General features: G+C 43.4%; 1 protein-coding gene across 1 annotated transcript in view; it reads right to left on the reverse strand.

Annotated features, from left to right (window-relative positions):
- The window catches only part of VSIG10L2 (V-set and immunoglobulin domain containing 10 like 2), a 71,952-nt gene that overhangs the window by 40,339 nt on the left and 17,773 nt on the right, over positions 1-13,840 (reverse strand). The window lies entirely within an intron of this gene.

Genomic DNA, 13,840 nt, shown 5'->3' on the forward strand with positions numbered 1-13,840 from the left:
TCATAGCACTGTAAACATTTGAGGTAAATGTGTCCCAAGACAATTTGCTGCTTGGATCAGAACAGCAAATGGTGCCCCTCTCCGCACAAGTCAAAGTCCTCTAAAGTTTTTGCTGTGGATACCTGGGAGGAAACATAACGTATGAATGCGTCATTTTCTCTTCCTCCCTATTCACCCCATGCAGCACTGTTTCCATTCCCCTGCAGTTCACCCCTTGTTAAAAGTAGTGAGAGATGTTGGGAGACCCCTATTCCTCTCACACACCTACAATTCTCAGAGTCCCTTGTGAAGACAAATTTGCTGTCAAACCACTCTGAAAATCATAGCTCCGTTAGGGGAATAGGAGTCTCCTAACAACTCTCAGCACCCTTAACAAACTACAGGCCTCAGAAATCTTTGTGGGAAGACATTTAAAGTGATATGAAAAGGCCTAAGACCCTGAGAATTATCCGCAAGCCTCCCTTGTCCTCTAAAAGGGCTATAACTCTGCCTCACAAGCACACTTGAATTACTTCTCGGGTTTGTTTCCTCTTGAGGGCATAAAATAGATTTATTTGCAGAGCTTGGGGTGTTTTTTTTTTATTCTTTTCCTCACACACACTTAAAAGTGGGATGCTGCAGAGAACTTGGCAAAAAATAGAATCCCTCCAAAAAGCAGCCCAGATTCTAAATGGGGGGAGAGAAGAGAGAGCCCAAAAGGAGTGCCTTCCCTAAGCAACGTGCACATTGCTATTTACCACGAGCGGCAACAAATGCCAGCGTCTCCACAAGGCCTCTTTTTCCAGCAAGGAGGCACGTCACTCCCCAAGGGACAGATACGATTACGAAGCATGGTACAGACCACACACAGCGAGTACAGAAAAACACACGTTGAATTATCAGCTTTCCTTGGGTTACTCGCCCAGCCCAGGCTGATTCTTTCGCCGAGGCTGTCCCCTGTCTGAATTTTCTGAGTTTGGGGTGGGGGTGGGGAACAGGGACTCCTGACTCAATAAAGATGAAAATAAAGGCACAAAGGGACTGCTTGGAGATGGGGGGGTGCTGTAAATACTGGACGTTGCTGTTGTTTGTTTTCTCGACGGCGACAGAAACCACAGAGAGCACTTTTAAAGCTGCCTTGGCTCTCAGCTCCACTGTTCCTGCCAAAGCCAGGAATCTCATTAGGTCTCCCCTCCAATACTATAGTTTGGCACTAAACATGTTGCCCAGAGGCAAGTAGTAAGCATCTTCAATCTGGTCGCATGCAGTCTGAGACAGACCTTGCCTCCCGTATGTTCAGACAGGAGATTCTTGACTTCATTAACTGATCAGCTCATTGATGACCATTTTTTCTCAGCCCTCCTCCACAGAGCATATACAGAACTGAACAACTGTTTGATTTGCTTCAAGATAGTGCCATGAGAAAATTAGGGGTTGACTTTTACAGCCCAGCTCCCCCAAGGGACTCCCCAAATATCCCGTAAGTCCATGATCGGTCAAAGAAGAATAGGTGGAGGTTAGAACCAGCCAAAGCAAGGCAGATATTTATTTTTCTGTTGCAACAGAGTCTCCCTACCTTGCAAGGGGGTGATGACCCAGAACAAAAGCATGCAACAACTTTTAAAGGCAAGAAATTGTCCAACCCCTTAGCCAAAGACCACCTACAAGCCATACCAGCGTCACAGAAAGAGGCGGTCTACAACAGAAATTTGAGAGTGTGGCTTGTCACCTGTCTATCAAGAACCTGATCATGCTTGATGATTGCCTTATCCTTGCCAGTCTGGGCCATTCTTTTGAAACGGTAAATACCTTAGTTCTGAGATTCATTGTCCTAGACCTCCTTTATTCATGTGAGAAGTTTATCTATTTACAGGGTTGGAAGGATTTTGCAGATGAGACTTCCGGGTTTAGCGCCATCGGTAATGGTGGAATCCTTCTGACTAGGAGGGATTTGCCTTGGGGGAATCGGGTCTTACCGCTACGGCGAAAGCGGAGACCCTTCAAAAATCACAGGCGGGTGAAGCCTGTGAGCGTGGGATTCAGCGGGCACCTTTTGCGCCCCCCCCAATTTGCAGGGGATCCCGATTACGGGTTCCCGGAGCGAAGCGGGGTGAGCGGTGCAGTGCTGTGAATCGACTGCTTTTTCCCTGGAGCAAAGCCGCACAGCCGTTACCTGAGAGCGCTGACTTCTTCTTGTGACAATTCGATTCTAAAAGCAACTACCCGTGAGTAGGGGAAATTTGGAAGTATAAAAGAGACTCAATTTGGCACTGAAGCAGGGAAGGTTTAAACAGGAAGTCCGCCTTCTGCTTTTGTAAGTAGATCAAAGCAAGAGAATACAAGCTAAAGTCTGGGAAAATTGACTGGAAAGGGCTAAATTCCTAACACAAAAAGTATCGTACCCCCCCCCCCCAGGAAGCAGGGGAAGGAGGGGGGAAGTTTTTGACTTTATATACCTGCAAGAGAGCGGGAAAGAACTGAAAATCCACCGCTCAAAACTTGGGAATGGGGTGCCAATAGACAAAGACTGCCGTGCTTTGAACTGCGTATTAACTGTGAACAGACGACTTGCTGACAGCTAGCTCAGCAAGAGAGATACATTGTGGTCAGTTTTCCTCTTCTGCTCTTAAAAAGGAGGGAAAGTAACTGAAAAGTAACAAAAATTGGAACTGTTTATTTTTTTTAAGGTCTGAGTTTAAAAGGTGTTTTTTCTTGGACTATTGCAACTGTTTCCCCCTAGAGGAAGACTCTGAAACTGTTAAACTGTTACTAGGGGAACTTTCCATTTGCAAAGACAAACTGCGTATCTGGGATTGACCTTGGCTTCTCTATTGTTTAAGTGTTATGGCAGATGGGAAAGAAAAAGTAGATTTACCACTCCCAGACAAAACAACAAGGTCTAGGAAGAATTGGGCGCGAAGGCCATCAGCTGCTGGCCTTTCCACTTCATCTGTGACTGTACCATCACAATCTAAGCCTAGTGGAATGTCATCAGAAGATATTTTAGCAACTGCACTGGCTAAGATCAATGAATCTTTGGAGCAACTTAATAAAAGGGCAGAAGAGACAAATAAGAGGGTCGAAGAGACAAAGACGACAGTGGACGAGACAAAAGCGAAGGTAGATGCAGCAACCATTAAAATTGACTTAAATACAGAAAGCTTAAATAGTTTGGGACAAAAGGTGAACACTAACACAGAATCTATTCAGAAATTGCTGCAGGAATCTACTCTGACCCGACAGACCGCAGATGAAGCCAAGAAGAAAGCTGACACCGTGGAATTTAAGATAAACCAGTTGGAAACAGAGAAAGTCCCAGATTTACAGAGGCAAATTGAGGACCATAAATCGATGCTTTCTATGATCAAACTTAAGGAAAAACAGACGAACTTAAGGATTAGAGCAGTACCTGAATTGGAGAAGGGCAGTTTGATAGATTTTTTGACACAGGAATTTGCAGAGTTCTGGAAGTCGGATTTGAAACAAGAAGAATTTAAAATCGTGAGGGCCTTCAGACTGGGAAGAGGAGGAAAGAAGATTAAAATAAGGGACTGTCTGATCACTCTCCGATCTAAAGAAGAGAGAGATAAAATTTTGGGCCTGCACTTTCAGAATCCTTTGACAATTCTGCAGTCAAGAGTGGAAATTTTTAAAGATATACCGAAACATCTTTTGGATCTTAGGTCCAATTTTGGAGATTTGGTTGCCCTTCTGAGAAGGAACAAAATCATTTTTAGGTGGGAATTTCCCCAAGGCCTATCCTTTAGTTTTAAAGGAAGGAAGATAAAAATAAGATCAGTTGAGGAAAAAGACAAGTTTTTGAGAGATCACGGAGAAGATCTGCAGAAAGAACTTGGAAAAGAGCCAAGAGCTTTGGACAGAAGTTCACCAAAAAAAGGGAAACCAACACCATTGACAGAACTAGAACAAGCACTGGGTACTGTAGGAAGAGCAATATAGTAATTACATTATGGCACTGCAAGTATTAAGCTGGAATATTAATGGACTCAACTCCCCGGAAAAGAGACGGAGAGTCTTTCATTTATTAAAAAAAAGAACAATTGGACCTGATTTGTTTACAAGAAACGCATGTGATAAGGCTTCACAGGAAGATTTTAAGTAATAAAAGATTAGGACATGAATTTATTTTATCAGATAAAGTAAAGAAAAGAGGAGTAGTACTTTATGCAAAGGAGAGCCTATCACCGAAATTTTTATTTAAAGATGACCAAGGAAGATTTGTTGCAATTGAAATTCAATCACAAGGAGAGAAATTTTTGATACTAGGTATTTATGCACCAAATGAGGGGAAATCGGAATTTTTCAAGAAGCTACATGAGATTCTATTGGACTATTTGGACTATAATATGATTTTGATGGGAGATATGAATGGAGTAGTGTCTACTAATATGGACAAGGCACAGAGACAGGTAGTAACAAAAGATGGCAGACTACCAAAGACATTCTTTGACATGACTGACAATATGGACTTAGTTGACATTTGAAGAACTAAGAACCCCATGGGAAGAGAAGGAACTTTCTTCTCTGAGGCCAAAATGACATGGACAAGAATTGACCAAATTTGGGTAACTAGGGGGATGGCCCCGAAGACTAGAAAAGTAATACTCATTGCAAACTATTGGAAGACACAAGATTTGTCCACCCGGGAAGAATGGCAGATGAAAGTGATGGACTATATGGAACTGGCGGAAATGACTGGCAGAATCCGAGACCAAGGTGAAGAGTTGGTGGAAGAAGACTGGAAAAAATTTAAAGTTTATTTACAGAAACATTGCAAAATTAAGGAATGTTAGAAGGATGTTGGAATGAAGTAATGTGGTTTTAGCAGAACTGATATAAAGGAATAGGTAAAAATTGATTTCTTTAATTGGAGAAAGACGAGAATGTAAAACTACAGTATATTAAGATAAATTATTAGGATAAAAACAAAGCTGGAAAGGATTTGCTGAAATATCTAATTGAACTAGAATACAAAAAAGGGAGGTGTGAGGAGGTCAAGGAAATAAGCAAAGGAAAGAAAGTTATGTAAAGGTTTGAGCTGTTTCTTCTTTTTTTTCTAACTGTTTATTTTTGTATTGTCTTTTCTGTATCTTTTTTATTTTATTTTATTTTATTTTATTTTATTTGTTTTTCAAATTTTTCTCTCTGTAATTTTTAAAATTCGAATAAATATTATTTTTTTAAAAAAGGAAGGATTTTGCAGATGAAAAGAACTATTGGGAAAGGTTTTTCCAAGATACTTCCTTCTACTGGGTGCACCTTAAAATTTGTGTAAACAATAGGAGTGATGGTTTGCTCTGCTGAAGCAGCCGGTGAGGTTTCCTTTGTAGAAGAAGCCAGAAATGGCCATGATTTTCAGTAGTGCAGGATGCATTGAGCTGCTTTATCAGCAAACAGCATGTTCTTTTCTCTAACACTCACCAGGGTGAGGGGCTGCTGAACAATTTCAATTTACTAACTTCTCCTAGTGTTGTGCTTTCCCCTCTACCTTGACTCACCATTACAGCCAAACCAGATTTCAACCTAATGCTGGCCTTCCTCTCCATCTGGCTGCATGTTATGACTATTTTGAACAGCGATGGAGAACCTGCTACAGTTTGAGAGCCATGTTCCCTTTCGGACAACTTTCCAGTTCAAGAACCCATCTCAGGCAGGCAAAAGCATTCAAGGAAAGCGCAAAGCAGAGGTGGTGAGGAAGATGTCTCAGGAGGTTCTAGCTTGGGAAGAGTCCCAGAGGCCAGATATAGAGACTTCACTCGGCCCCCAGGCCTGAGCTTCCCCATCCCTGATTTAGAAGCTTCAGCTGGTACTAAACATAGCCTCTTGCCTCTCATTGTTGGTTGGGTTAATATGGTGGGTTGTCGACCAACATAAATACAACAGTTGTAGTTTGGCAGATGAACCAGTCTTGTGCATGAATCATAGAGTTGAAAGGAGTCTTGTAGGCAGTACAGCTCCCTGCTTGATGCAGGAACCCCCTAGCTAGAGCCTCTGCCTGAAGACCCTCAGTGAGGGAGAGGCCACCCGCCCCCTCTGGGTGATTGGTTGGTTCCAGTGTCAAACCTCTGCTACGTTTTGACCTGATGTTCTGCTGAAACCTACCCTCCAGCCCATTGTATCTCATCAACTTGGAACAGACACATTTGCAGAGGATAAGGCTATTGGGGCCAATAACCACAATGGCTACCTGTCCTCCCTTCCTCTGAATTACAGTCGCTGGGAATTGAGAATGGGAGGGCGCTGTTGAACTCTAGTCCAGCTTGCAAGCTTCCCATAGGCATTCTGTAAGAACAGAATGCTGGATTAGATGGGGATCTGGACTGAACCAGCAGGACTCTTCCTATTTTCTTATGGTAGTTCTGCTCTCCAGGGCAGCCTTACCAGAGGGATTTGGCCAGTCCACTGTTGGAAGAGGAATACTGGACTAGACAAGCCTTTGATATCTGATCTAGGACGGCTGTTCTTGGGTCCTAATGCCTTAGACCCATTTGTTTGTTTCTCCATTCACACACACAGTGCCAGATGCACTTTTGCAAGTTATTATCCCAGAGGAACTTTGCACATGCTCAGAGAAGCTGATCGTAGTGTGCAGGGATTTTTGAAAACAAGAACTAGTGGGAGCCTTAACATTGCTGACCTTCCAGAGAGAAACCCTGGGGCTGTTGGTCCTTTCTCACTCCCAACTGACAATGATCACTGGGTCATGGTGCTCAAAGGTCCATGTACACAGCCTTTTTCTGCAGGAAATTGTTTGCAGTCTGTCTGCCAAAGAGAATGTTGCAATACTTCTTTTAAAAAACAAAATAAATGCCTTCGATCACACAGACTATCATCAGGGTGTTGTCTTACACAGTTCACTTCTTCCTTCCATTAATGGGCACGGAGAAAAACAGCGAAGCTATTTCTTCTTGTTTAAAAGAAGCTATTTTCGGCGGAAACCAGTTTGCTATCAAATTCAGCATAAATGTCATCCTGAGTAAGAAAATATTCAAGTGATATATTCTATTCTTCCTGGAATGAACATTTCGTTCCCGAAACACAAAAGCAAACCAGGCAGGTACATAAAGTATACAGATGGGGTGAGCCAAAGGCAGGTGGGCATCTGATGGAAGATCTCTGGGCGATGTGCAGCAGCTCTGATGACAAGAGTGTCTAACACCTAGTGGTTCAGTAATTGCAATAATAGCCCCACATTTTTCACTTGAATTCAGCTGCTGGAAGGAGAAAAAATTAGTCAGCAGCGGACTTTGGGAGCTCCGTTCAACTCTTCAATAGAAAATGAATTCCTAGGGCACTTCCATACATTCTCTTTATTCAGCATTCATTCCGATTTGTTTGTGGGGAGGTCAGATGATGTGTGAAAGCAAGTGTATAACTACAATGGAACTCGTGGGTGCACAACAAAGCTGAATGGATGGATGAAATGGAATGGATGAAAGAGGAGCGGACAATTTCTTTTTTTTTAATTTTTATTTATTCATTTGGTTTTTCAAATTAAGATTTTACAGAGATATATCAAACACAAATCATAAAAACAAGACTCCAAGGAATCTCCTGGACTTCCATCCTCCCCTTTGTGGGTCCTATTATTAATCATTTCATCCCACATCTTTTATAATACTCCAAATCCTTTACCTCTTCCATTATGTCCAGAATTCAGCCTTAAACTACAAGTGATATTCCAATCCTAATAACGATTTTAACTGTTTATAATGGTCTTTAAGATAAGTTATAAATTTCCCCAATTCCTTATTAAAAGTTTGGTCTTCCTGATTTCTGACTCTTCCGGTCATTTTAGCCATTTCAGCATAGTCCATCAACTCGATCTGCCATTCTTCTCTGATAGGAACTTTATCTTCTTTCCATCTCTGGGCCAGTAACATCCGTGCAGCTGTGGTTGCATACAAATGTTGTCTTAAACATCTTTTTTCATTTCATTATAAATCATTTCCCAATAATTTTTGATTACTCCCTTTTCACAAAACATCTGATCTTTGGGGGAAATGGTTTTATTGCTCAAGACCTCCCAATGGAAGCAGATTTAGGGGAGTATGACCGGTTCGCCTGTGCGGGGTGCCAAGGTGAGAGGGCACTGCAGGAGGTGCCGCAATAATGTCAGACAATGGAATGCGAGAGGTGGGGGGGCCACTAAATTTTGGCATCACATGAGGCGCCACTGAAACTTCAAAGCCTGAAGCCTGCTGCTGCTGTAAACTATGTGTCCTGAATTTGCTGGTATGTGATCAAATTCCTTTTAAAAATAGCAACAGACTGGGGGCACCCCTAGGTTCTGTATGTGCTCAGATGCATCCTGTTCTTTCATTCTATGTATATGGTAGATCTTGGGGTTATCGTGAAAAGAAAGTCGATCCGACAGGCCTGAAGTCTGCCCCCACCTCACTCTAAAGAATAACACCCAAACTGGGAACTTCATAGAAGCATCACTGATGACTTGGAGGTCACTTACATATCCCAAAGTAAGAGAAAATGCAGCAGCAGCAGCATCAAAAAAAAGTTTGCCTAAACTAATATGCTATAATTTAAATAGAAATACAATGCATCCTCACCACAATGAGAAACACATATTCCCTGCATGCCAGCTTATTCTGCTGTCCATACGTTAACCAGGTCCTATAAGACTGAGCAGCTCCAGTTTAATTTTGTTGCTGCCCAGTGTTTATGTTTCAGCTGATAGTCTCCTTATTTTCCATGTACTTTTGCATGTACTGCGACGCTGCTCAGGGTCAGTGTCTATGTTTGAGACTGCAGCTTTCAGCTGATAGTCTCCTTATTTTCCATGTACTTTTGCAAGTGTGCCATGTTGCTTTTGATACTGCGACGCTGCTCCGGGTGTTCTATGAGCAGAAGAGGGCTGCAAACGATCTTACTTATTTCAGCCGTACTCGCCTCTTTTGCCTGCTTGCCTTTAGCGCTGCAATCCAACCCTGCTGATGTCTCATTTTAGGGGTGGGGGTAGGACTTGGCTGGCTCAGGGGCCCTTGGTGCTCGTGTATCCCTCACGTCACTTCGCCTGCTTTGATGTGGTTCCCTCGGACAGCTGGGCGAAAGTGTGAAGACGGACCTGGACGCTGCCTTGTGAAAATAACATGTGGTTCTAGTTTAGAGTCCGAGGCTCTGACTTGGAATGGGAATGCCATCGTGGGGATCGTGCTGACATGGATTTAATAATGGTACACACAGAAAGGCGGGCCTCATGGTGTTTCTCCATAGGGAACATGCAGTCTTAGTGATGATCAGCTTATAAGGGTAATATATGTGTGTTTCTCCACCATTGTGAGGAGGGTGTTTTGCTGCAGAATGAACTTGATCATTGCCTTTGTTAGAACGTGACATCTAATATTGCATATAATAAAATCAGTGGGGCCATTCCAAATCCCCAAAGTAGTAGGTATGCCTGAAGAGAAACTCTTAATGCAATCATTTGCAGGCCTTGTATGCCTCCTGTCAGGGACTGTGTTGAGGAGGGCTGTACTGAGGAAGAACGGTGGGAGCCTCCCCCTCCCCCTGCTCCTGATCAGGATCCTGAATCTTCCCAGGAGCAGGAGGACAATATAGATTTGGAACAGTGGTTTGCAGAGGGGCATAGTTCAGAAGGCAGAAGCTGGGAAATACTGGATGAGGAACAGCTAGGAGGAGAAGAACTGGGAGAGAGAGGGCGTTAACAGATTCATAGTCATTGGACAGCATTCCTCCACCCTCCCCAAGGTCTCAGAAAGTCTCAGAACAGAAAGTGCAGAGGGTACAAGCTCAGATTACAAGACGTAGGAGTGACGTAGATTAATGGAGGGGTGTTAGCTTTAATTGGGAGCACCATCATTTCAAGGAGTCGTGTTCTTTGTTCTCTCACTGTGATTATTAAAGATTTTAACTGGTAAGACGTTCCTTTCATTTGATCTTCTTATCTACTGCAATGGGTAGAGGAAGCCAATTCCCTGAAGTCTGACACCTCCTTCCAACAACTCCTGCAGCCAAGCTGCTGCCAAACATATTCTCCGCTTTCCTTTGGGCCATATCAGTGAGGCCAGGAGGAGTGGGGTATTGTTGTCTGGGCAGCCCAGTCTTGCACCATAGGGAGATCACTTCGGTGCTGCTAACACAACGTTTTGACTTCACTCCTGGAGGCGCACTCTCTCAAGGCAGATGGATGGCAACAGCAGCAGCACTCTTTGGCAGGCCACAGTTTTCATGGGGTCTCTCAGGATGCCCTTTTTGTTGTGGATTCATGATTACTTTTGCTCATGGCAGTATTGGGACAGTCATATACAATCCACTTTTAAATACCATCTACAAGTGCAAAGGTTTTGGGGTGGTCACAAAGTTTCTGTTCCAATCAGTGCTTATCCTGTAATTTCCTGCTGAAATCCTATAAACCCTTTATACCACAAACATTCCAGGCTTTGTTTGCTTGCCCTGCTTTTGTTGCACTGTGGCACAAGAGAGCCCTTCCAGATAGCAATGTGTTAAAAGAGAAGCATCACAGAAGCAACTCATAAAACAGAATGGTGTGTGGACAGTCCAATATAAATCTAGCACCAATGCACTTGTGCATTGTGTATTGTATTGCCAGTGTGGCGTAGTGGTTAAGAGTGGTAGACTCGTAATCTGGGGAACTGGGTTCACATCCCCACTCCTCCACATGCAGCTGCTGGGTGACCTTGGGCTAGCCACACTTCTCTGAAGTCTCTCAGCCTCACTCACCTCACACAGTGTTTGCTGTGGGGGAGGAAGGGAAAGGAGATTGTTAGCAGCTTTGAGACTCCTTAAAGGTAAAGGGACCCCTGACCATTAGATTCAGTCACGGACGACTCTGGGGTTGTAGCGCTCATCTCACTTTATTGGCCGAGGGAGCCGGCGTACAGCTTCCGGGTCATGTGGCCCGCATGACTAAGCTGCTTCTGGCGAACCAGAGCAGCACACGAAAACACCGTTTACCTTCCCGCCAGAGCGTTACCTATTTATCTACTTGCACTTTGACGTGCTTTCAAACTGCTAGGTTGGCAGGAGCAGGGACCGAGCAACGGGAGCTCACCCTGTCGTGGGGATTCGAACCACCGACCTTCAGGTCGGCAAGCCCTAGGCTCTTTGGTTTAGACCACAGTGCCACCTGCGTCCCTTAGAGACTCCTTAGGGTAGTGATAAAGCGGGATATCAAATCCAAACTCTTCTTCTTCTATCAAAGACACGTTGCACAATAAACCTGGGAGGATGAAGAAACCACCAGTCTGAAGGGGCCTATCGTTAATAAAAAGCAGCTATGCCAAAATGAATCAGGAAGGCCATAGGTCTCCATGTAATAAAAACTCTCTTTTCCCTTCTTTAAATCAGACTCAAGATTGGAACAGGCTCAAGCTACATAAGCCTTCTGTGTTGCTGCCTGCTGTGTGTAGCCTTTGGACTTCTGCTGGGTTTGATATTTCATCCCTCAGTCTCCGTCTAGCCCGAGACCATGCAATATAGATGACTGCCAGTAATTTAACTGCAGTGCCACTGTCTGTAAGATGCCAAGGCTGAAAATGTAGAGGTGCTGACAAGCTCATCCGTTCATTGCATCCTCCAGATATCCATGACTGTGGGAGATCACTGTATATATTATTTTTTAAAAATCTAGGTAGCCACAGTGCGATCCTATGCATGCCTGTTCCCCCTTTGAATTCAGTGGGACTTACTCCTAGGTAAGTGTGTATAGGATTGCAATCCTAGTCAATCTGATTTTGTAGTGAGAGTCTCTGATTCCACAATAAGGCAAATTTCCATGCTTTTTTGTGCATGAGTGAGTTAACAAGAACTCTATCTCTTCTCTTGCACTGAGCATGAAATTGGACCAACAATCATATTTAGATAATCGGAAGAAAGTAAACAGTACAGCACTCCTGGGACTATGCCACTTGAGAATAGAAATGGAGGACTGGAAAACTGAACCCTCTCTTATTATTTTTTCGGTGCCGACAGAAGAACAATATATGAGAGTTCAAGCCTAGCCTTTCTGATGTGCAAGTTTTCTACATGTAGGGAACATGAGAGTAATCAATGATGGGATTTCCCACACACACACACATTCTCAACTGCTACAGCATTATATTCTCAAGAAAGCCAGTTCTGCCAGCAAACAGGGAATTATCTTCACATGTGGTGGGGGTGTAAATATGTACAATTTTTTTGGCAAAGGGTGTTTAACAGAAATCACTGGGTTAAAGCTGGCCGAAAGTCCAGAGGCAGCATTATTATCAATCTACAATGGAGTGGAAGGTTCTCAGGCTATGAAGGACTTGCTCACAAATTTATTGACAGCTGCACAAGTTATTATAGCTAGAAAGTAGAAGGGGCAAGCGAAATATAATATGGAAGAATGGTATAAAGAGGTGTGGGATATAGCTATTAATGATAAATTAACATGTGCCATTAAGGTAAGACAGGGAATATGTAGGAGAAATGATTTTGAGGAGATATGGAGGGTGTTTGTAGAATCTATACTGTTAAAACGGAAAGGGGTCAAACCATTGCAGGAATTGTTGAAATTTTGGGAGGTTGGATAGTTACAATGGAATGGTCTTGGTGGTGGGGTGCACATTTTTATTCTTGTTTATTTATGATTATTACTTTGTCAAAATAAAATTGAAAATTGAAAAAGGAAGGAAGGAAGGAAGGAAGGAAGGAAGGAAGGAAGGAAGGAAGGAAGGAAGGTTGGTTCCATATGAGTCTTCTGTGTAAATCTGCCCTTTTGTGTAGCTTTGATAGTCAGCACATGCCTCTGAATACCAGATTCTGGGAAGCCCAACTGGAAAAGTGCTATTGCCTCAAGTTCTATTTAAGGGCTTCCTAGAGGTATCTGGTGAGACAAACTGCTGGCCCAGACAGGCTTTTGGCCTGAATCTTCAGGGCTCTTCTGGTATTCTTATAACACACAGCAAATCTAATATTTGGTCCTTGCTTAGATCTAGGTTGTTTGACCATATTTAGAGCAGCAGACATTCAGTGGAGTCACACCAGAATCACCAGCTTTTTTTTGGCTCTTGCTAGCAGAAGGGGAAAGGAGAAAGCAACATATATGGTGGGGAGGGATGGTTTAAGAAGAAGAAGAAGACATAAATAAAGGCAAGTCTCATGTTGCAGGTCGGGGTAAAAGGTCTGAAGAAGTTGAAAAGTGCTGATTTAGAGGATAATTTAGGATTCTCTGGGCTTTCTGTCTCAGAGAGGCTTTCGAACTGCAACAGAATAGCTGCCTTTTCATCAGTTGAATGGACAGAGGGGGACTATTCCACATTAAGATCCCACGTGTTGCCACAGATGTTATAAACAGCTGATTTCCAACAGGAAGCTGACTTAGCACATGCTGGGAGCTGGGAATTCTGCTATTCCAGTTTGCTCCTAAGTGAATTTCATGCTGACGACTCGTTGTGCTGCATTGACAGACAGACTCGCTGCAGCCACAGATCGCATGCAGGAGAATCAACTTTGCACACTTGCCCTGCCAGCATGGGCCAAGGCTCAGTGTGATAACAGTACCTTCGGATATTTGACAGAGAAAATGAGGTGTGCTATCATTGTTTAATTGCATGCAACTGCTGCATGTCTAGTCTGGTTTTCTTCTTCTTAAGAGGACAAACAAGTATTCATCTTCTCCCCTGCAGCAAACCCATCTCTTCCTCTTTTTGATCCTATTCTTCTGAAATGTGCATGTGCTCCAGCCCAGTTTTCAAAACTCAGTCGCCACTTATTGACTGTGCTGTACATGACCTTTGGGTTCAGGCCAAGCCTCCTTCAGAAGGCAAAGAGGGCAGGAGGGATGAGCAAATCTGTTAACTTTAGTTTCTTCAGTTCC

The sequence above is a fragment of the Podarcis cretensis genome, assembly GCF_951804945.1.
Source record: "Podarcis cretensis genome assembly, chromosome: 15".
Taxonomy (NCBI): Eukaryota; Metazoa; Chordata; class Lepidosauria; order Squamata; family Lacertidae; genus Podarcis; species Podarcis cretensis.